General features: G+C 34.4%; 1 protein-coding gene and 1 non-coding gene across 4 annotated transcripts in view; one reads left to right on the top strand and one right to left on the bottom strand.

Moving 5' to 3' along the window:
• Window positions 1-24,570, top strand: part of Gabra2 (gamma-aminobutyric acid type A receptor subunit alpha2) — a 135,436-nt gene that overhangs the window by 21,197 nt on the left and 89,669 nt on the right. The window lies entirely within an intron of this gene.
• On the bottom strand, window positions 19,730-19,802 carry Trnaa-ugc (transfer RNA alanine (anticodon UGC)). The gene has a single exon. It is a non-coding gene; the product is annotated as a tRNA-Ala (tRNA).

Raw genomic sequence — 24,570 nt, 5'->3', positions numbered from 1 at the left:
CCAGAGTCTCATCAATAGGGAATTCAGAACCACCAAATCCAACAGAGATAGTGAATGGCAACAATTATAGCTATTCCTGCCTTGGGAGACAGACTGGAGGTTACTCTTCATTATATTTGTATAATCATTTGACTCTGGCTGTGTACCTCTGGGAGGAAAAAGATGTGTATAGCCCTCCTATTTAACCTGCTTTGAGATTTTCATCATTGCTTTTCTTAGTCAGCCTTAACTTTGATGTATGTCCAAGATCTGGATTTACATGAAGGGACAGAAAGGGTTTGTAGAAAATCTACTAAGGCATTGTGAGTTAAAGCAGAATCTTTGTCTCTTATTCTGCTGATAGATCTTTCCTTACTGGATGTGAATCAGAGCTTTTGCTATTATTTTGTTCAAGAAAGCTAATGAAGAGGATACAAGAAGACTATGTGTTATAGGGAGATAATTCTAACATTACTTGATACATAATAAATTGGTACTTAGATTATTTGTGGAATTAATAAAGGCAATGATGTAATCACTCATATAAATATCAACTGTAATCAACTTATTATAAGTAATATTAAAAATATGGCACATGAAGGAAGAATAAGTGTATGAAAGTCAAAAAATGAAGGCATATTAAATGCAAGAGGCCTTTTCCTAGATGCATTGATTTGACTGCTTCATTGTTCTTATTCAACCCTTGTTAATCTTATAAGGCACTAGTGTACTTTGGAAAGAAATAAGGCTTTAGAGACTACTAAATCAGGGTTTATATTTTGGCTCAAATACACTTTTTAAAAATATAGTTTTAATAAACATTAGTCTCCTTCTTTAAGCATTAGTTTATTTTTTTAGTTAAAAAAAACCAGTAGGTATAAAATAGGTAACATTCATAGCAAGGTTACAAAGTTTAAATGAAATCACGTGCGTAATGTTCCCATCAAAGCGCCTGGCATGTGGTAGGTCTTTATTAGTGACCAACTTCCCACATGCCCCTTGATTCTTGCTAATATACCATAATATAAAGATGTTTTCACAACTTAGTAAATAATACGTTAAATGGGAGATACTTTAAAAATTGTATATGAGGTGGTAATTTTCATTAGGGAATTCTTGGAGTTTGGTGATCTTTATGTAAGCACTGATCCTAGGGTTACCTGTGATTAAACTTTTCTTTTGTGGGATCCTTGCCAGTAGAAGACAATTACAGAATTCTCTATAGAATCTGTGAATTGCTTGGTATTTCTTGTCACATGTTGAGGAATGCTGACTTTCAAAGATTACCTCTGTGAAGTGCAGAACCAAACAGGAAAATAGGTGTTTCTGAGAAAACCTGAGCAAGCAAGTAAATGAAAATGTAGCTTCTTCAAGCTTTTTTTTTAGAAATGCAAATTCCATTAATACAATGATCTCCTATGTATAAATATAGCTAGACATTAACAATATAATAACATGAAAAATTTGGATAGGTTTCTAATCACAATTACTTATGATTTTCCAAAGTTTGAAAAGGTAATTTTAAAAAATAATTAAAACTATTATACAATAGACAATTATTAAGAATGGTAACGAAACTACTGAAGTAGACAAAATTTTAAGATGCCCCTGCCTCAAAGGTTCTTGTCACATGTTTTACATGTCCTGTATAGATCTTGGGATTGTCTATCTGAGTCTCACCATAAGCTTTTGTTTTAGGGCAGTTGTCTTGAAGAAAGGGAGGTCTTAACCAGGTAGTCTGTTCTTATCACATGAGTTCTTTTAAATTTGGATCAAATGATCAGAAACAAAGAAGTCAGAAATATTTGAACATAAGTGAGATTCTCCACTGCTGGGTGAGGTCACCTGGTAAAGAATGCAGATAGCCTCTGGGAGATGAAATTTGACAGCCAGTAAGGAAGATGGGATCTTCCATCTACAGCTGAAAAGAACTGGGTTTGGCTAACAGGATGGAGCCTGGAAGCTGCTTCTTCCTCAGGGGTTTCAGAAAAGAACACACCCAATCAATAACTTGATTTTAGCCTAGTAAGACCCTGAGCAGAGAACCCATCGAGACTCTGAGGTATTTCTCACCTACAGAATTATTTGCTAATAAATAGATATTGCTTTACACCACTACATTTGGAATTATTTGTTACATAGTAATAGATAGCTAACACAACTTTCATTGGTAATTTTTAAAATTACCATTTTTTCAGTGTTTGACCTATGTTAGGCATAGTATAACTTAGAGACATCATCTATGTTTAAAAATACTATGAAAACATTTATAAAAATACTGTAAGATAGGTGGTATGAGTCCTTTAACAGATGAGAAAGTTGAATCTCATACAAGTTAAATAATGGTCTCAGAATCAGGAAGTAATAAGTATATAAATCAGAAAATAGTTTAGATTTCTCTAATTCCAAGTCTGGGGTCTTGTATGCCCCTTAATTATGTAGAAACAGATATTTTATGAAGGTAATAGCATGTCATGTACAGAATGAGAAGACATTGATGTCACACTCAACCGATAAACTGTCTCATTTCTGAACCCTCAACGAAAGATTGAGAAATTTCACTTTATTTTTTATATGACAAGATTACTACTGTGATTGGGTTTGAAACCACATCTCTTGACTGCACTTTTCTTTAAAACTGTTATGGAAGAATTGAATCATATCTAGAATTTTTTTTTATGTCAGTTGAAATTCAAACTTGTCATTAATCTGAGTAAAATTACATAGTCCAAAATGACTAATTTTTAAAGTGCATTATTGATACATTCATCTTTAATTTCTTTTTATTAAGCTTGTGTATGTCAAATATATGCCTTTTAAGGCTATTTTAAGGTTTTTAATGGTTTTGTGTCTTAGTATATATTTTATAACATTCTCAGAATATTAACTTTATAGCTAAATGGCAAAACTATTAAATATTAGGAATTCTATATAGTAAAGTCCTTTTTTCTTTAAGCATTTAATTGAAAAATTATTCTTTAAATAAGTTGTAATTAATTAAATAAGTTAAATAAGTTGTAATTAATTAAATATTCTCAAATAGGCCATTATCTTGTCTTGCTTTTAGTTATTATTAATGTTTCTGCCTCTGTTCTCTCTGATGGCTTCCCACTTTTCTTTCAGTTCACCTTTTGTTCCAATTCTCATTCCCAGTTATCTCATTCTTTCTTAGGGATTCAGCTTGCCCTTCTCTGCACATGCTTTTCCAAAATCATTTTCCAGCTTGGTGACTTCACATATGCTCTGCATATGTAAATGTCTCCTGGCTTTCTCAATAGTGTTTACCCATTAGCTACCTCCACTAATTCTTAACTCTCCCCCTGCCAATTTTCTCCTTTCTGTCCTCATGAAATACTTCATTAATTCTTTCCTTACTTTCCTTATTCCTCCTGATCATGTATTTTTTTTTTTTAAATTTTATTTTTACGGAGCAGGGCATGGAACACAGGGACTCATGCATACTAGGCAAGCATTCTACCATTAAGGTATGGCTTCAGCCTAATTATTTTATCCATGGCTTCTTTGGTTATTTTGCAAAATATACAATTTGGGATGTTTTATAGGTAGTAGAAATATAACAGACTGGAGGAAGTGAAAGAAGGAGAAAAGTCAACGATGGCTCATAGGTTGTTTGGTTAGTTATCTATTACTAAAATAAATACCTGAGGTAAATCAACTTAAAGCTAGAAAAGATGTATCTTTCACTCACACTTTGGGAGGTTTTTGTCTATGATCAGTTGACCCCACTGATTTTGGGCTAGTGACAAGGTAGCACATTATGGCAGGGGCTTGTTGCAGAGGAAGCCCATTCACCTCATGGTAAGAAACCAAAAAACAGAGAGAATGAGAATTGAGCCTGTGTCCTAATATTCTCTTCAAAGACATGACCCTCCCCTCATTCCCAGCTGAAGTCCAGTGTCTGGAAGATCTCCCATGAGGTACCAACTCTTATGGATTTACCACCTCCCAATAATGCTAAACAATAGCAGTTGTTTACTTAGGCAAGGGGGTAGGATCTTTTGTTTTTTGTAAATAGGAAAGGTATGAATTACAATTACTGTTGTACATGCCTTAGCTTCTTGTGTAGATTGTGAATTTATTGACCATGGTAATTAAGTTTTTGACCTTGGTAGTTAACTTTTTGCCCATGGTAGTTAAGTGTTTTATCCACATAGAACTTAACACAGCACCCTACATAAAATATAACCCATTAAATATTTAATAATTGAACAAGTTAGCTTAACTTTATCATCTCTTGTCCTTTTGCAAACCATTGCTTTACTGTATGTAAATTTGCTGAGAATTAAATTTCTCTCAATAATGACCAGCAATCACATGGCCCCTGCTTACAACAGATTATGAAAAGTTTAGAGACATAACCCCAAATCTTTAACTTAGTAGATTTTTGCAGTTCTGTTATCATGGTTTCATCTAAGTATTTTTAAAGCTAGATCTATTTATAAACTGCACTTTATTTCTATTTACTTATTTCCATTTCTTGAATAAATCACATTCCCAAAGGGCTAGAAGGCATTTATATTTAGTTTCATTGCTAGCTCACTAATAGGACAGAAAGGGGATCCTTTTTTTTTTTTTTTTTTTTGGTACCAGGATCATGGGGGCACTTAACCACTGAGCCACATCCCTAGCCATTTACATTTTATTTTAATTTTTAGACAGGGTCTAAGTTGCTCAGGGCCTTACTAAGTTGCTGAAGCTGACTCTGAACTTGTGATCCTCCTGCCGCAGCCTCTAGAAGCCATTGGGATTACAGCGCCTGGCAAGGGATCCTCTTTTATTCTGGTTTTCTTTTTCCTGTCCTTCTTTTTCTTTCAGGAATGTGAATGGATATCTCTCTGCTTTTAAATTGTTTCAGGTTTCTATCCATACAGCATTATAACATAAAATAAAAATCACTATATGAAGGAGTCCTTCCTTGTTGAAAATAATTATTTTTGAAAAAAATTAGATCTAAAAAATAGCTCACTAAATGTATTTCCAGTATTACTTAATATATTATATTGGAAGCAGACAATTATAGATATGTTGTTTTAGCAAAAACAATTTTACTAAGTGAATAAAAATACGGTACTTACCAATCATATTTTATAGCTTTAGCGGTGCTGGCAATAAGTTTTTTTGAGTGATATAAAATAATAATGAATATGAGTCCCCACAATTGAAGGTGGCCTATAAAGTTTCAGAGAGTAATTCCTTTGAAGATTTAGTTAAGGCTTGGGGAGTAGCTCAGTGTGGTAGAACAATTTTCTCTCATGTATTAGGCCCCAGGTTTGATCCCCAACCCCACATTAAAAAAAGAAAGAAAAAAAGAAAAGAAAGATTTAGTGTAAGCGTATCACTTTAAATTCTGAATGGAGTGCTTTTCATTAGACTTGAGAACATAAATGGAATGAATGTGTTGAAGACTGTAAGATCCCATAAGGATTTAGTTTAAGACCAGATCCTTAACTTTGGAGTGACTGGTTTTCATTATATTTTACAATGTAATTTGGGCAGATCTGGAAAAATTTCAGACTGGCGTCTGGAGTTTATACATTTGGTCAAGAAGAAAATACCTTGATTAATATATTCGCTACATACTGCCTTTGGCTGCAGGTACACTATGCTTAAGCGCCCTGAGTTGTCATTTTCTGTTTTAAAAAAGAAGGTAAAATCACAGATTGCAACATTTGGTAAATAAAAGGCATGTGGCTATGATGGTTGAATGAATGGATAAAGAAATGAGCTGTTTCATAGTTGTAGATGACCTGTTTAAAAAAAAGCTCATCATTCCTCATGTATAGAATATTAATGTGGCTGAGATAAATGGAGTGGTTGCAAAGGGTTAGATAGGAATGCAAATGGACAGATTCTAACAAGTAACCAAGGTATCATATGAAATCACTACAGCTGGCATGGCATATAGATGAAAGGACTCATTGGTAGAAGACAATGCAGAGAGGTTTGGTCAAGATTAAATCTAGTTCAGTTGCATTGGAAATAGTAGCAGTGGATAGGAGTTTATACATTTCTATACTAGAACCAAATGAACAGATATGGGAGTGGGGAATCCCTAACTATCCAATGCATGTAATGATGGTCGTGATTATAATGTTTCTAGAGAGGTGCCAATTCTGATTGGTAACACCCTTGTTGACTTCATAGCTATAATTATTTTGCAATGTATTACTGTCTTAAAGAAGACAAGAGAAAGACATTTTTTTTCAATATTGCCTATTGCTATACAACTAAAAATAAGATATTCTATACAGAGCATGTTTTACCTGAGTATTGCAAAACAAAAATGAAAGTCCTGTACTTCCAAAGTCAGAAAATAATTCCTCCTGATATAGCATAGCATGTTAAATAACAACATCCTCTCAAGAGCTAAGTTTAGGGTTTGTGAATGAATTTAGAAAAGAGAAGTTGTACAATATTTACCTGAGAATCATTTTTGCACTGTGGGACATTCTGAAGTTCTAAGACTGTGATAGAGAAAGGGCTGTATTGATTAAAACAACAACAACAACAACAACAACAAAAACTATTCTAGAATTGGCATTGCTTCCCTCAGTGAAGCAAAGATAATCATTGTCATCATCATCATGTTCTGAGTGCTTACTATGCTCCGAAAACTGTAACTGTAAACATGGTTCATACACTAACCCATGCCATCCTTATGCTGATCATGTATCATAGGACTATTTCAGTTTTACTGAATAACAGCTCAGTGAAGGCAGGCATTTGTCTGACTGTTGACCCTGTAGATTCAGATTCTAGAATGGTGGTTGGCACACTGTATGTGCTCATTAAATATTAGTTGAATACTAATTCCTCATGATCAAGGAAGCTGAGGCAAACTGACACGCTAAGAGGTTAAATTACACCCACATTTATACAGATAGGTAATGACAGAATTCAGAATTAAACTGAAATCTTTTCACTTCACATAGTCCTCATAGAGCAAAATGTATGGGGTGAAAAACCTTCATAATTGCTTTTCTCTTGATGTTGAGCATATGTAGGCCTGTAATAAGATCCATTTATTGATTCCCCTTCTAAACCTTAAACCAAATAGAAGCTAGACCTAGAAAGGAGATTTACAGAGATCAGAATGTCAGTTTTGTTACTGACAAGGATAGATGGGCGAATGTGCCGTATTTGTGTGGCCATGGTCAGACTCTCTGATACCTACCTCATGATAGAGTATTGGGACCTGTGGCAGACACACCTGCCCCTCATCACTTCAATGTATGCAGTCAGGAAGCGATATTCCTTCAGAGTGGCCTTGGTGTGACAGGCCGGTAGTGGCCTTGGTGTGTCTCTCCTGGGCAGAGAGAGTACTAAATATCCTACAAATAGCAAAGCTGATCATGTTCAGTTCTTTCCCTCAATCTTGTATGTCACAAAAGTCATTATTTCACTCTCAAGGGAAGTATGATTGGGCAATGAATGGGGCTGGAATGTTCCCTCCAGAGAGAGAAATGTCCTTGAAAATGTGAGGCATGGAGAATTAAGTGTTCCTCCCAACACTGAGCTAGGGTATTTGTTATGTCTTATTTCTTTTTGTTCATCTCAGCAAGTAGAAAATGAGAATCCTGAAATTGTGAGATTAGTTCCCAAGTGTCCTGTGACAATCTGTGCAGGCTCAGGATTCACCTAAGCTTTGGAAGTGATTTTCATCTGAGGACACTTAAGTTCTTGTGCACTTACTGATACAGCTGCCTTGTAATTCCTGGACAGACATTGGGGAGGGGAAATCTTAGATACCTTAGATTTGGGGAGTTGCTTTATATTCAGTGAGTTTGCAATACCCCTGGATAATTGCAAGTACATTTCCTTCCTGAGCTGTGATGGAAAGAGTCTTTGGTGAACTGGTCCTTGAATGGGGGTTTGAGAAAAAACAGAAAATTAGCAAGCAGATCAACTTTGGCACATCCACAGAGAGAACCTGGACAGGATGATAAAGTGAAAGTCTTGGGAGAAGAAATTATAAACACATCAGAGAAAGCTCAGAAAATTTTGGAGAACTCGGAGTTATTATAATTTTCTAAGAAGCGCAAGAGAGCAGTGGTTGAAGAAAGTGATTTTTGGAGTTTATGGGGTGAATTTGGAAGGAAATGGCATTTATTTTTTAAGGGTTAATGTGGTCAAGGGATTGAGCACCATGAACTAAGTAATGATTAACAGGGTTTGAGGTTGCCATACTTTATATGATAGAAACAAGGAATTTTCAGCAATTTCAATGATGATGGAGATGAGTCCATATAGCTCTTTGAATAAGTAACTAACTATATTGTTGCTATTATGAGAATAATGAATAAAAATATAAACAAAACTGCTCAAAACACATTTTATTTTCAAGTCGTCTCATAATATGATGGGAACATGCATTCAGAAAGGCTTACAGAGCCTTACTATTGACCTGCCATCTTAATTAACCTAGTAATATTTTAAAGTAACGTAGAAAATTATAAGTAAATTAAAGCAAGGTGGAAAACTTGTTGCAGAACAGGCTATAATGTATTTTCTCCCAATAACGTTATGCGGTAGTGCTGTGCTTAGTTTAGCCCTTATTTGGGGGTTCCTGTACCCAGGAGGTACTTTGGCAATGAAAGAATCAGAAGTCCTTCATATTTAAATAAGCTACACTGCAGGTAGCTTGGTGAATTCACTTAGTAAATGCTTTGTACACGTAACAAATACCCTCTTGTTTTCTTTAATTTAATAATAAACTTGATTTAAAAAGAAATTTGAGAATCCGTTTAAGAAAAGTTATTTGCAGTTAAAGGCTCTGCTGGGGGGAAAATGGAGCTTAGCTTGACCCCAGAGGATATGTTATCGCTTCTCGGAGCTTACAAAGGAAGGGACAACTGCTGTTTAAGGCACTATTTAGAAAGACAATCTGTTGGAGTATTTTTAAAGCATGATGGATGTTTAATCCTAAAAATTATTGTTCATCGCTTTGAAAAGCTTGGAGCCAGCTGACTGCTTAGACATCCCTCTGTGTTTATACCGTAAGACTTGAACAATTGCACATATAAGGACTATTCAGGTTAAGAAAATACTGGTAAAAAAGAAAGGAAGAAATCAGAATTGAAGCATTTAATATAAATTGCCAGCACTGATATGACTCACCAGCCAAATGAGAAAGAAAGTGAAGTGTTGGCGTGGGTGGAGGGTGCCTCATCGGGGAGCAGACGAGGATATTTTTATCAGAATGCACATATTAAGAGTCTACTCACTTCAGGGGTGCCTGTGAGGGCTGTATAAAGTGAGTTAGTATATATAATTATAACCAGGTCTTTCTCCCATGGAAGTTTAGAATCTAAGACACAGATGGAGCCAGGTATGACACAGATGGGCACAATTCCCATCCCGATGATGACACATTCAAGCTTGAAACAAGGCTATGCGTACAAGAAGAGGGCAGAGTGCATACACTGGCACCATGAGCAATGGAATTTAAAGACTCCCAGGCTTCGTTATGCAGCGACCAAGTGAATTCTTGGGATCATGGCTGAATTGAAAAGGAAGCAACCCGAGTCACTGAGGGTCAGCTGCTTGTTTGTTTTCCATGATTTCAAACAAAGAGCTTGAATGATTTAAAAAGAAATCATCTAGTTAACTTAAACATTCTGAATTTACAAACAGTTGGGGTTTTGTGTGAGTTGGAGGTCCCAAACAGAGGTCAAGTATTAGAGATATTTAGGAATAATCCCTGGGGGAGAATTGACTAACATGAAATAATGAAATAAATTAAAAGAATAACAAATTAAAATTCACTCATGTTCCCTGTGTTTTTCTTGCCTTTCTCTATAGAAATTATGAGCCAGTGTCTTGTTGTGAAAAATTTGCTAAATTAAGATTACACTCTGGAACAGCATAACTCTTGATAATTACTTTCTGCTTCCCCATCCAGAAAGTTTAAATCCTTGCCTACACATAAGAGAGACTCATGATTATGCAGAACTGTGTAGTGAAACAAGTTGCTACTTTCAACATGTCACAGCAGTTAACATCCAAGTTTTAGAGTTGGATATGAGTTTCAATCCTGGCTCTGCCACTTACTTGCTGTATAACCTTGAACAAGTAACAAACTCTAAAATATTTGTTTCTGTATTTGCCAAGAAGGGTAATACTTACCTCACAGTATTTATGAGAGGAAATAAGAATGATGTATGCAAAATACTTAACAAAGCCCTGGAATGTGATATGTACTCAGACGAAGAGAATATTTGTCTTAATTTTTCATGCATTTATTATGTATTACATATTTATTGAGTGCCAAGTATGTGTCAGCAATTATTCTAATCCATTGAAATTTATCAGTGAATAAAACAGGTTCCTGCCATTGTGAATTTACATTTTGTGAATGGAGCAGAATAATGAACTTACTAAAGAGGCAAAATATATAGTTTGTGAGTGATGAATGCTTTGAAGAAAATAAAAATCAATAAATAAAAGTAAAGCAAGGAAATGAGTAGTGGGAAAACTGAGAGTAATATGCATTCTACTTTATATGGAGCTGTTAATTTTAGCCTTGTTGAGATGTTGACATTTCAATGGGGACTGGAAGGTTGAAGAAGTCACTGGATGGAAGATTTGCATTCTGGGATGGCAAGCCGCACAGTCAATTCAAAGGGTACCCAGGGAGAGCATGAAGAGAGGAAGGAGGCCAACATGGTGGAGTGCTAGGTTAGCAGGTGATGAATTCAGACATTCAATGATGAGGATGACTCTAGTCACGCAGGGCTCTGCTGGCATTATTAGAGCCTTGACCGCCACTTCACAGTAAAATGGAGAATTGTGGCAGAGTTCTTAGCAGAGGCTTAGCTTCAGTTGATATTCTTGTTGTAAAGTCCACTCTGTATGCTGTAATGAGAGTGAACAACCCCAGGGCAAAGATGGAAGTGGGGAAACCATTAAGGGAACATTGCTCTTTCCTGGTGAGAGACATTGGTGGCTTGAACCAGGGTCATAGTAGCATACTAGTAGAATTCTTGTAAAGTGATAGGATTTTGGAGATATCTATCTATCTATCTATCTGGTTTTGAAGATATCTCTATCTATCTATCTGCAAACAAAATGGCCTCATTGTTCTCTGGCCACACAGAGACAAGTGCTTTACAGTCAATGGAAATGGACAGTGGATGAATTCATCTGACTTAATAAATCTCCAAAGTCTCTCTCTCAAAAAAACCCCCCTCCACACACACACACAGTTTTTTTTTTTTTTTTTTTTTTGTGTGTGTGTAGCTAGGGATTGGACCTAGGACTTTGCACATGTTAGACAAGCACCTTATCATTGACCTTTATTCCCATGTCTTCTTATAATTTATTTTGAAACAAGATTACTAAATTGCCCAGGCTGACCTCTAATTATGAATATCCCGCCTAGACCTCCGGAGTAGTTGGGAGGACAAGTGTGCACCACCATACCTGTCTGCTTAGGGATATACTTACTGGACTGAGTCAATATGTTTCCTGGTGGATTGAAAGCACTGCCACAGTGCTTTCAGGAATCGAAGCATTTCATTTCTGTATTGTATTTATATCCTTGTGAACATATACAGATGTGATACATAAAAACTTTCATAGTGAGAGGAGAGAGGGTATTAAAGAGGATAATTGAAGATAATTACAAGGTTTGGCGTAAGCATGGGAAAGGGTTATAATAATTGATTATTGTTATTTTAAAATTTATGGCTTGCTTTACACACTTACATTATTGTATTCCTTATATCATCCTCAGAACTCATTTAAATGTATATATGAAAAGCTGGTGCCAAATAAATGATAATACAACCATTGAGGGGTCTGTGGACAATTCTACTGCTCAGGGAAAACCAAAAGGCACAAAAAGATTACAGGTTTTCCTAGGGAAAAACTTCTTTTACTTGACAGCTCCATCTACATCTCGCCCTGCCTGTTCATCCCCCATTAGGTTGTCTGGTTCAAGTACTTTGCTATAGCCATTCTCCTAAATCAATATGGCTACCCACGGCCTTCTTGATTGAAGGAAATGGTCCTCCTTTCTAAGAGCCCTGTGACATGAGCTCATTGTTCTCCGGCCACATAGAGACAAGTGCTATAGAGTCAATAGAAATGGACAATGGATGAAATTACCTGACTAAATAAGGCCCCAAAGTCTGTCTTAAGTTTCTTTTCCAAGGGCAAAAGTGGATCTCATTCCTTCTCCTTATGTGGTGATATATCCTTAGGAACTAAAGAGAACTGACACAGTGCTTTCAGGAAATGATGAATTTCATTTCTGTATTGGATTTATATTCTTGTGAACATTTACAGATGGGATACATAAAGAGTTTCATAGCAAGAGGAGATGCAAACATTATGATTTCTGGGAGGACCAAAGGAAAAATAAATTATGTAGTTTACTTACCATTTCTGGGTTTTCTTTTTCCCCTTCATAAATGGTGAGTCACAAATATAAGCAAAATACTGAGGCTCAACAGTTGTAAATAGATTTCAGAATTGCAGTGTCAGTTTCAAGAAGGAATGGTGTGGTTGAGGAGTATCAGGGCACAAATGGAATCCCCCAATTTACCTATCCCTGTCTCCTGGACCACAAACTGGATGTTTTTCTATTTCCTGAAATGCAAAGACTTATTTATAGTGGTTCTATGCCTTTATTAAAGGTCTCACAATTTCACATTTGGGATCAGTGAAGGCAGACATAGGGTGGCGACTCTCTGATCTATGAGCTAGGTTTGTACCCCAATTGCCTCCTAGAACTACCTGGAGAGCTGACACAGTAGCTTGAAAGACTAGAAAGAATGACAGGAACAAGCAAGGTGAGCATTTGGGAATCATTTTCTGGTAAAACTCCATATGTACAAACTTACAAGTTTATATACCAAATATTTTTGTAAGAAATAGTGATGGAAACTGAATTTAGGACAGGGGGAAAAAAAACTATTTTATAATAGAATATTGCATCAGAGAAAGAAAAAGAATAAAGCTTAAAATGGAATTAAAAAAAAGAATAAAGCAATTTGAATATTTGCATTAAAATATTTTATATGAGACATGATCACAGCTGACAAATTAGATATGCTTTAGTGCAATGAATAGTAAATCCAATTTTTAAATTTCAAACATAGTCTGTAATAATTTTCCTTGTAAAGTCAGTTTTAAATGTTTAAGTCTTGAATATTTTTACTATTCATATATCTTATCTGATATTCTGACTTTCAAAATTTTGTTGGTAAGAAATTTATCTCTTGACTATTTTCTCTTTAGTAGCAAATGTTAAAACAAAAATATTTTAGTGTTCTAAAAAACATAGCTAAGATTTGGGGACAGTATTATAATGAAGTAGACATATATCATAAATTTACAAAGAATGCTCATTTTGAGAACTTGAATTAATGAGTGTTTTGTGGCCAGGTGTAAGCATAACTTCCAAAACCATTTTGAAGACCATCAGATAATTCTACCATTACTTTCATTTCATACTTATATTTTCTCATCCTCTTTGTAGCTCTTCCGTGTCTAGTGAATTTTTTGTTAAATTCCTGTTACTACCAATTTCTACACTCACTTGTAGGCATAAACCTTCTACCGCATCTATTTTCTTAACCCTTCCTCACCATGTAGAGCTCTAAATCTCTCAGGACTTCATCAAGGTAGCCTATCATAAGTATTAATATCCATTGCTGTTAATGTGTTCTCTCTCTCCTTTTTTTTTTTTTAAGACTGCAGCTATGAGAACACATAATAAAATCAGTTGAATTGATTTTTATCTTCTTAAACTAGAAGAAAAAAAATAAAAGCAAGCATGCTTTATGGATAGAAAGGTGACCTGGCACATCTGCTTCTGGGAAGCTTTCACTGACACTTAGCTGTTAATTCAAGACCATCTTCCTCCTTCCTTATCAGATCTCTTGTTTCCCCACACCACCCATTACTTGTTTTTACCCTTTGCTTGTTTTTACTATCTATTTACATTTTATGGATAATGATATATTTATTTGTTTCTTTTCTTTTCAAGACTATGATGGTTACATGTTATGTTCTTTGTCTTCTATGACATGGTATAATAAGTATTCAATATTTTTTTTTCTTTGAAGGAGGACAAAAGGACAAAAAAAGTTTATTTATCCATTTCTCAGTGTAGAAATTTATCCATTTCTACAAGTAGACCTTATTGGAAGTTGCAGATTTAATATACAATGATATAATTCTTTAGATTTAGATTTGAAGTACCATAATTAGTATAGGTATGACATGTAGATAGGATAATCACATACAAAAATTTAATCTACTATATGGGCATAGAGTTAATGCTTAATGCTGGTAAGTTGCTTTTATTATCTTACACTGGTAATTCAATAGATATGACAAGTACTTAAGGGTTGCTACTTAGGTTTCTACAAGTTCATAATTACATATTAGCTATAAAGTAATCATAATATTTTCCAATATACATAGCTTTAGGAAATAACACCTAGTAATATGTGGTAAAGTTAATTACTTTAGTAGATTTCTTTTTATAGTCTTTTAAGTTAAATTTATTGTTAAGAAGAAAGTGAAAAAAAGAAAGTCTGTCATCAAATTAGAATATCAATAAGATCTGTGTTATAAATACAGTTTCTTTTTGAGGCTCATCCAGAAGATTCAGGGAATGATAGCATGAGTTTGTAATGTTGCCAACAAGGGTCTGAATGCATTTAACTTTGGATTGTTGTAGATGGAAAATGATGAACCATTGAATGTGAGCACTGTACTCTGCTTGAAACAAACAAATGATCTTAAAACCTGTTTTTCAGCATCTAAATCTAAAAACCCTGCCTTTAAATTTTTCCAAAAAGATTATGGAATTCACCGAATTGCCACCCTAATAATTTTCCTACATGTAATTGATTCCAGATTATTCATGGTATAAAGAATTGACTCATTCATATTTAAGTGTGACAGGATTTATATGGCCTTATTCTTAATTATAATGTGCTATCCAAAAAGAATGCTTTCAAAACTAATTTCCTATTTAGCCATATTTCTAAAAGAAAAACAACTGGATGATAAAAATATTAAAAAATAAAGTGATTTTTCTTGGGATGTTGCTTTGTTTAATTCTATGATTGTATGTGATGTTCTGTGTTGCTCCTATTGAAAGGAATGCTGGGAGTTGTTGAGAGGCAAATATAATGTCCATTTCGTGATTTCTTATGCATTGTGAGTTACAATATAATTTGAATACTTCATTGGAAGAAAATAAAACAAAAGAAACAAAGAGCAAATCAACTATTCTCAAACCCCAAATAGCAAAAATGCCTGGAACCAAAAAAAAAAAAAAATACAAACTAATAAAACCGAAAGACTGTTGAACTATCCCAGAGATACCAAGAATAATATTCCGAAGTGTTATTTGAGCTGAACTTTTTTAAGAACAAAGATTAAATGAGAAGACATTTACATAGAAGTAAAAGCAAAAGCAAACACAGAGGTCTGAAGGAGAGCAATGTGGGTTTTTCAGGGCTGGGCCACAGAACAGAATGGCTGTGGGTCAGCATGCGAGCATGGACAGACATATTGTGAAGGGTGTCATGTGCCATGCTGAGATCTTTGAAAATCTGTTCAGGCAAAGGATAGTAATTGAAAAAAAATGATCATAGAAAAGGCATCAGAAGATTTCTAATTAGTAGATACCACTTTGGTAGTATCACAGAAGGTAAACAGGAGCTGGCAAGATTGGAAGCAGGAAAATCCTGAAGAAATAATTCCAGATGTGAGGATGGAGAGGATAGGAAAATACAAGGATTTTATAGGAAATAGACCTGAAAGAACCCAGTAGAAGTTAATGTGAAATATAGGTCAGAGTCTATATTGAGAGGCTAGGAGTATAACTCAAGGGTGGAATACATGCTTAGCATTTGTAATATCCTTGGTTCTGTCTCTAGCACCAGGAAAATAAAAAGTTACCATTACCTTGATGATGGTGCCTTTTAACAAGGCTCAAAATAAAGAAGGAGGCAGAATCTTATATATTGGAAAGATATTGATTATATTTAAAATTGTTTGGATTGTATTTTTAGTGGTAATACTTTTATCTAACTGCTTTCCTTTTACAAAATATAAAATAAAGAACAGAAAAAGTATCTTTCAAGATAAACATAAATATTGTTATCAATGGTAGCATTACATGGGGTTTATGAAAAAACAAAAACAGTTTGTTAAATACTTTAAATTATGTTCCCTTTATTAGTAAATGAATATGGTAAGATTTTCAATCCTTTAATATTAGTAATAATTAAGAATTGTATTTCTTAGTGCATTAAGAATCTTTATATTGATTTGTAAAATAAATCATTATACTAAAATCCTAATCTGGGCCCTGTGAACTCAACACCTGTAATTCTAGTAACTTGGGAGGCTAAGGAATAAGGTTTGAAAATTTGAGGTCAGCCTAGGCAACTTTGGGAGACCCTGTCTCAAAAGAAGGTTAAAAAGTACCAGGGATATGGCTCAGCATGCACTAAGCTCTGGGTTCAATTCCTAGCATCCTCAAAACAAAAGAAAACAAAAGATATTCTACACCTATTATATATTGCATTCTCTCAGATTAAAATGAATATTGGGAGCAAGATATATATTTATATCAGCATAGTTTTTAAATTCTCATAGCTCAACAATTAAACTGTTTTTTTATTACTACACTTGGGAACAGGATGAGCTCTCAGGATGGCTCCTAATAAGCTACAAATTTACCAACAATCCCAAGTAGACCATCAGGAGCTGGTTCTCTGACTAAAATTTGGACTCTTAGTGTTTTAGAATAACCCATGCGTTCTGGATGACCTGTTTATCAACTTGGAATGGGGCAGAGTCCCTAAAATCTCCTTCCAGGAGAAGCTAGCATGTAATAAATGGGTATCTTTGAAAGCATCTTCACTTCCTCATCAAAGCCCCAGAATGAATATGCAGCAGTTGCTTGATGAAACATTACCTTCAGGAATGTAACTGCCCATGATACCACAAGCAGCTTCCCTTAGGAAGCATTCTCTTCCTGTCTGTAATGCTAGAATTTCTCTGAGTTGTACTTAGTAAGCCCTTGGTGGATATTTGTTAATTGATTCAAATGGTTACATTAAATCAAGGCAGATCAGTCTCTCTTTTCTTAGAGGATTTCCTTCACTGGTGCTTTGGGAAGGATGGTGTCTTCAACTTTCCCATCAGCAGAAGTCAAATCATTCATATTGGAGAAAGAAATTTCAAAGAGAGGGAAAGCAGTGCAAATCTAACTACAGGAAGTTTCTCAGAGCCAGAACAATCTCCAGGCTTGGCGTAAAGATTTCTAAGTCAGATTTATTTGTCACCCACAGGCAGATACTACTGCATTGCAATTCTTTAAAGACTTTTTGTATGTATGTCATCTAAAAGCCTAAAGGTATTTACTTTAAAAGTTTGATTGACAAACTATATAGAAACTTTTAGGATACAATGTGATCTCTGTGTGTGTGAGTGTGTGTGCGTGTGTGTAATGGAATGATCCAATAGAATACACACACATACACCTACACACACACACCTATATATATAAAACATATAATATATAATATATAAAATATATAATATATAATGTAGTATATATAAATATATAATATATATATATATATATGAATTATCCAACAGCCCAATTAATATATCCATCAAATGCATACTTATTTCTTTATTGTAAGAGCATTTAAAATCTACTTTTTAGTAATTTTGTAATTTCACAATTTTTAGTAATTTTGTAATTTTAGTAATTTTGAAGTGTACCATATATTCATCAGTCACCTTATTATAGTTACCAGAACTAGTGCACCATATTACCATAATTTATCACTCCCATAATTTATAACTAAAAGCATGTGCTCTTTGACTAGCCATTCCCCTATGCCCCCACTCCTCTCACCACTCAATTTCTGGTAACCACTATTCTAACTCTCTAGTTATATAAGATTGAATTTGTAAGATTGCACACACAAGTGAGATCATGCAATATTTGTCTTTTTGTGACTGGTTTATTTCACCAGTCTTTTGAATTTTATCCTCTTGTCACAAAAAGAACTTCATTACTTTTTAAGACTGAGTAAATACACACTCACACAAACACCCATACCCACCCACACACCCCACAGTTTTTTTTTTTTTTCATTCTTCCATTGGTGGGCCTTCTTTAGGTTGTTTCCATATGATGGCTATTGTGAATGTACTGTAATGAATACAGGAGTGCAGACAAGTCCTCCAGATACCAATTTCCATTCTTTTGTGTATACCTAGTATACACAGTAGTGGGATTGTTGCATTGTGCTAATTCTGGTTTTAGTTTTTAAATTAATTTTTCTACTGTTTTCCAAAATGGCTCTACTAATTTACATTCCCACCAAAAGTACACAAGAGTTCCATTTCTCTACAACTTCACCAACACTTGTTATCTTTCATCTAGCTAATCTAACAGGTGTGAAGTGGCATTTCATTGTGGTTTTAATTTGCATTTCCTTGATGATTAGTTATGTTAAGCAATCTTTTTATGCATCTAATGGCCATCATCTCTTGAGAAATGTTTATTTTAGTCTTTTGCTCATTTAAAAGAATGTTATTTATTTTATTTTTGAGTAGTTTCTCAAAAACAAGTAGCTTCTCATATATATGAAGGATGAGCCCCTTACCTAATGTCTAATTTACACATATTTTCATCCATCCCTTGATTGTGTCTTTTCTATTAATTGATTCATTCACTGTACAGAAACTTTTTAGCTTGATGCAGTTAGTTCATTTTTGTTTTTGCATTTTGTGCTTTTGGCTAAATGTTTAAGAAATCATTGTCCAGATCAATGTTGTGTAGATGTTTCCTGTGTTTTCTTTTAGTAGTTTAACAACCTCAGGTCTTATATTTAAATTTTATCCAATGCTGGTTGTTTTTATCCAATATTGGTTTATCCAGTCTGGACTGATTCTTGCATGGTGGGAGCTTAAGTCCCAGTCTGTCTTCTTGCATGTGGGTAATCACTTTTTCTAACGTCAATTATTCAGTAGAGTTTCTCCTCAATGTGTGTTCTTGGAATCTTTGTTGAAAGTCATTTGACTGTAGATGCGGCAGTTACTTCTGGACTCACTCCTCAGTTGATGAGATGTTTTTTATGCCAGTATATACTATAAAGTTGTTTTGATTTCTATTGCTTTGTAGAATATTTGGAAGTTAGGTAGGGTGAGTCCTACCTACAGCTTTTTCTTTGGTAAAAATAGCTTTGGGTATTCTGGGTCTTTTGTAGTTACGTAAATTTTAGGATTATATTTTATTTTTGTGAGGAATGCCTTTGGCATTTTGGTAGGAATTGCATTAGTGAATCTGTATGAATATTTAAACAATATTAACTCTTCCAATTCATAAACAGAGAATATTTTTCCATTCATTTGTTTTATCCTTAATTTCTTTGATCAATGTTTTATTGTTTTTGGTATGTTAATCATTTACCTCTTTGTTTGCTCCTTTTTTATGCCATTGTATATGGGGTTGCTTTCTCGATTTTTTTTCAGATACTTCATTCTTAGTTATGCCCAAATGGGCTACATATTTTTTTTTCAATTTTTTTTAATATTTATTTTTTAGCTTTTGGCAGACGCAACATCTTTGTTTATATGTGGTGCTGAGGATCGAACCCAGGCCACACGCATGCCAGGCGAGCGTGCTACCGCTTGAGCCACATCCCCAGCCCAAAATAAGCAAACAATTTTTTTTTGATGGTGGTGCTGGGGATTGAACCCAGGGCCTTGTGCATGCAAGGCAAGCACTCTACCAACTGAGCTACATTCCCAGCCCCTTACATATTTTTTTTTAAATCAATGCATTTTTATTTATTGAAAAAATGAAGGTAAACAAACAAAACTACAATAATCAGAACACATGAAGATTCTACCCAAACAAAATATATGCTGGTTTTCTTATTGTTCTTAATTCTTCTTGCTTTAATGGGTGCTTTTGAGCACCCAAATATAGCACTATATTGTTTGAGTCATCCTTTTTATCAAATATATATTGAGTGTCTGTTGAGAGTAGGGTAATTTGGTAAGATGCAAGAATTCTTTTGTGGTAGAATAATGGCACATTGTATTATCAAATTTAACATTTTCAACTCTTAGTAGGGAACACTAAGTGCCATGTTCACAGAAGTCACTTAATAAGTATTTGTTGACTAATGAAATTGATTGATGACAAACGACACATGTAGGTGTTATAAGAATCATCTTAGGAAGCAGACTTTCTTTATTGTTTCTGAGAGGGTAAAGCTAAACATAACAATGACTTAACTTGTCTTAAAATATGTGCATGACATTTTAATTATGATATATGAGGAACAAAATTATTAGCATCCTAATCTTGAAGGGATGTCATCTGCGGTTTGATTTACTCTCAATATCGCAGACTCTTTTCTTCATTGATACCACTGTTAATACCTAAATTGTGAATACACTATGTCTTATTGCTTGGATGGTTAGCGCCAGTGAATACAACTAATATCTTTCTTTCTGTAAACATTGTAATTAATGTTGTTCTTCCTTAGAGTAAGTTAAAAGTGCTTGCATTTGGCTTGGTTTTACTCAGAAGCAGACTAAGATGTGGACTTATTTGAGAAATGATGTCAGGAGGAGCTATTAGAGGAGGTGATGAAGTGACCCCAGGAAACCATGATAAGGTAGACTAATGAGCAAGCAACTGCTGAGGAAAACTGGAGTTTATTCCCACTGAGGACCTCTGATAAATGGTGTGAAACATGCCTCAGTTGTTTCCACTTAGCGGGAGAGAAAGCTGAGTTGTGTTTCTTATATCTCTCATCAGTCCTTGGTTGAGGGTTACTTCCAGGAGCACTTGCAGCCAGAGAACACTCAGGCAGAGAATTTCTAGAGGTTGCAACAGAACACCACAGCATGTAGAAGAATCAGGATTGTCAAGAGAATATGAACAAGGAACTGACTATAGATTCAAAATTGGTTGTATGTATATGTATAATAATATTTTTTTGTATTAATATTTTAAATATAGTTAATATAATTTTTAAAATAGCAAAGTTTTAACTTGAAATAATTGTGTAGTATAATAAGATTTAAATATATTTACACATAACTAGAAATGTCTCTTTTGGAACTTTCTCAGCTTCTCTACTATTAGATCCCAAATCCCTTTACATTTGTTTAAAATAGTTATCTATTTTTGTGTGATAACAGTTTTGATAGGTGTGATGGAACATAGCATTGTGATTTTTATTTTAATTTTCCTGATGATTAGTGAAACAGCATTTTTTATATGTCTGTTGGCCATTTGTATATCTTCTTTTGATGAATATCACTTCTGGTCCTCTCCCCATTTTTAAATAGGGTCATTAATTGTCTCATTATTTGGTTGTTTGGTTTCCTTATATAATTTGGGTATGAACCCCTTATCTGGTATATAACTTGCAAATATTTTCTCCCATCCTGGGATTGTATCTTTACTATTAATTTCTTCATTTCAGAAGCTTTTTAGTTTGAGGCATTTGCCCAGTTTTGCTTTTATTGCTTGTGATTTGGGGTTCATGTGCAGAAATCATTGCCTAGATCAATGCTGTGTAGCTTTTCCCTGTGTTTTCTTTCAGTAATTTTATAGTTTCGTGGCTGATATGTAAATCATTCATCATTTTCAAGTTGATTCTTATATAAGAAGTTAGATAGGGTCCAAGGTCATTCTTTGCACATGGGTAGTCAGTTTTTCCATCATTTATTGAAGAAACTTGTGTTTTCTTGGCACTTATGTTGGAAATAAAATGACTGTAGATGTATGGGTTTCTCTCTCACTACTCATTCCTAATAAACTCAAGGATATTCTCCCATTCCTCCTTCCCCTTCCCTCCATGTATCAATTTTCAATTCTCTTTAATAAATATCCTGAGTGTTTACTCATGAATTTTCTTTCAGCATTGATTTTTTTCTCTCTCCTATATGTTCAGCATCTCCCTTTCTGCCCAGATCCTCTCTGTGTATATTGTCATATGCTCAACTGTGTTCTTCCTGAAACAAGAAAAACAACAACAACAACAACAGCAGCAACAACAAACCTGTCTCTTTTCCCCCATCTTGCTCCTTTACTAGAATCTTCTTCCTCTTCATGAACTTCTAAAGATTTCTTTAAAATCATTCTAGTTGTTCCTTTTGTCTTACCTTCTTTCCCTCTAAATTGGCCTCTGCACACATATTTTATTCTCTGGATGCCTTCCAGATCTTTAAATTCAGCAAATATGTGGCCCTTAAAATTGTGTGATTTGTCAGCACCTCTGTCTGTATTCCCTTCTTTGTAGAAGTGTAAATTGCCTTGGTAACACTCTTATCTCTGGTCTCTGAGACACTGTATTCTCTTCTTTTGGTTCCACTGTCTCTCTGGATTTTCTTTTCTTGCTTAATTTCCAGGTTCATTTTCTTTTATGAGTTCTTTCAGTGTTAATGTATGCTCTTTTTCCTTCTTGGTCTGTATTCTGATTTAATTCATCCACTTCTCAGACTCCAGTTATAGTCTATCATAACAGTACTGTAATAATAGCTAACATTATGGAACATCATTATCTAGCACTGTTTTACACTTCTTATAGGCCTTCATCTCCAAATGGATCCAATGAGGTTATTGTTGTCTTTCTTGCTTTAGAGATGAAGAAACATACATGCATAGATGTTTGGCATTTTGTCCAATGATTATTTATTTGAACCAATAGCTCCCTTAGTAGATACAGATGTAAATAAATGGGAAACACTATTGTATTTGTATATGTCTCTATAAATGATCTCATAAATTAACTCATTTAATTTGCATAACAAGTCTGTGAGGTAGGTATAGATATACTTTATAGGTGAATCTACTTGTCTCATATTGCTCAGTTATGAAGCACACATAATCTCATTTGTTTCTCTAAATCTACATTGTACTATTTTCCTAATCACTTAGTTATCTTACTGCACTTTATTTCATTCCTTTATAAAGTCCAATAATTTTCCATTTCAGGATCTTTGAATATAGAGTTTCCTTTCTACTGGTAAAAATTCAGTATTCTCTCATGTGTCTCCACCAATCTGCACACTCTTTTTTTTTTTAGATCCTTATACTTTATCTTTTTGAAATCACAAATATATAATTGGTGGAGGAACCCAGTCCCAATTCCACCCACCCTATACCAAGCTGAATCAACCCCAGTGACTGATTTTTTATTCATTCAGAATCTACTATGTTCCAGAACTACATCAGTAAACCAAATAGATACAACTGTTTCTGCTTTCTTAGAGCTTTTATTGTAAGCAATGTGGATAAGATATAAACAAATTATAAGGAGTGTTGGAAGTTATCATTTCTATGGAAAAAGGGAATGAAGAGAAACAACATAAAGAAAATTCAAAATGATTGAGGCACAATGAAGGTACAACTTAAATTAAAATGACGATTTGGGCTTGTTGAAAAGAAAAAAAAAACAAAGCAAAACAACAACAATAACAAAAATGTAACTCCTGAACAAGGACTTAAATGACATAGTATTTACTAAATGTTTAGAAAGTGTCTTGCATGTGGTTGACCACATACCAATGTTTTTTTTTAAATGAGTAAGCAAACACAAACATACTTAAATAAGTGAGGAAAGACTAAGCTTCATATGTAACTGAGACCTATACCTGACAGAGGAGGATGTCTTGTTGAATACCCAGCACATCACTGGGGCAGAGGCTAGAAAGAACAATGGCAAAGGAAGAAATGATCATGTGGTGCTGAGTAGATCAAGAATCTAACACTAAAGCTTTTTCTCTGAGATGAAAAGCCATTCTAAGGTTTTGTGAAGATATGTGGCACAATCTGATTCATGAGTTAAGAAGAGACTGTGGAAAGACATTTGTGAAGTGGCAGAGAAAGGACTGCAAAAATCTGTTCCTACATAAAAGCAACAAAAGCAATAGCAAAATTATATAATTAACCTTCTCAATACTCTGGAAATGAACAGGAGATTTGCACAATTCAAGGAATAGTTGTGAGAAAACTGGCTGGGTATCAGTAAGCACATTGATCTTTGTGGTATTTGAATATTCATCACCCCATCCCCTTTTCTGTGATTCCATATGTGACTTAAAAAACAACAGTTTGGAATTATTCTAATTGTAAAAAGCAGCAGCAGAGGAACCGCTGGAAGGTAAAGAATGGATTTGGAGATTCCCCCAAAGCTTTATCCCTAAACAACTGCCACTGGTTGACCAGAATGTTCATTCTTACAGAGCTTCCCTTTATCTAAATTGACTCCCTCTATGTGGAAAGCATTCTTCCCAGGATGGTTTTTCAGAAAGAAAGAAAGAAAAAAAAAAAAAGATGTTAGCAGCAATTGTGTAGGGACACATCTGTATACATAAAGACACCAATTGTGGTTATCAAGAATTGGGAGAGAAAAGTTACAAGGAAAAACTGGGGGTTGAGATGATAATAAATAGTGGGTTTTTAAAATCTCAAACATATTTCTAAAAATCTAAAAATCCACTATCAAGTGCAAGGCTATTTCACATACCTTATGAAAACCCAAGAAAGATCCA

Source organism: Marmota monax, unplaced genomic scaffold (genome assembly GCF_021218885.2).
Source record: "Marmota monax isolate L192 unplaced genomic scaffold, Marmota_monax_Labrador192_F-V1.1 WCK01_AAM20220418_F8-fsc00025, whole genome shotgun sequence".
Classification (NCBI taxonomy): Eukaryota; Metazoa; Chordata; class Mammalia; order Rodentia; family Sciuridae; genus Marmota; species Marmota monax.
This window is presented reverse-complemented; position numbering and strand designations above follow the sequence as displayed.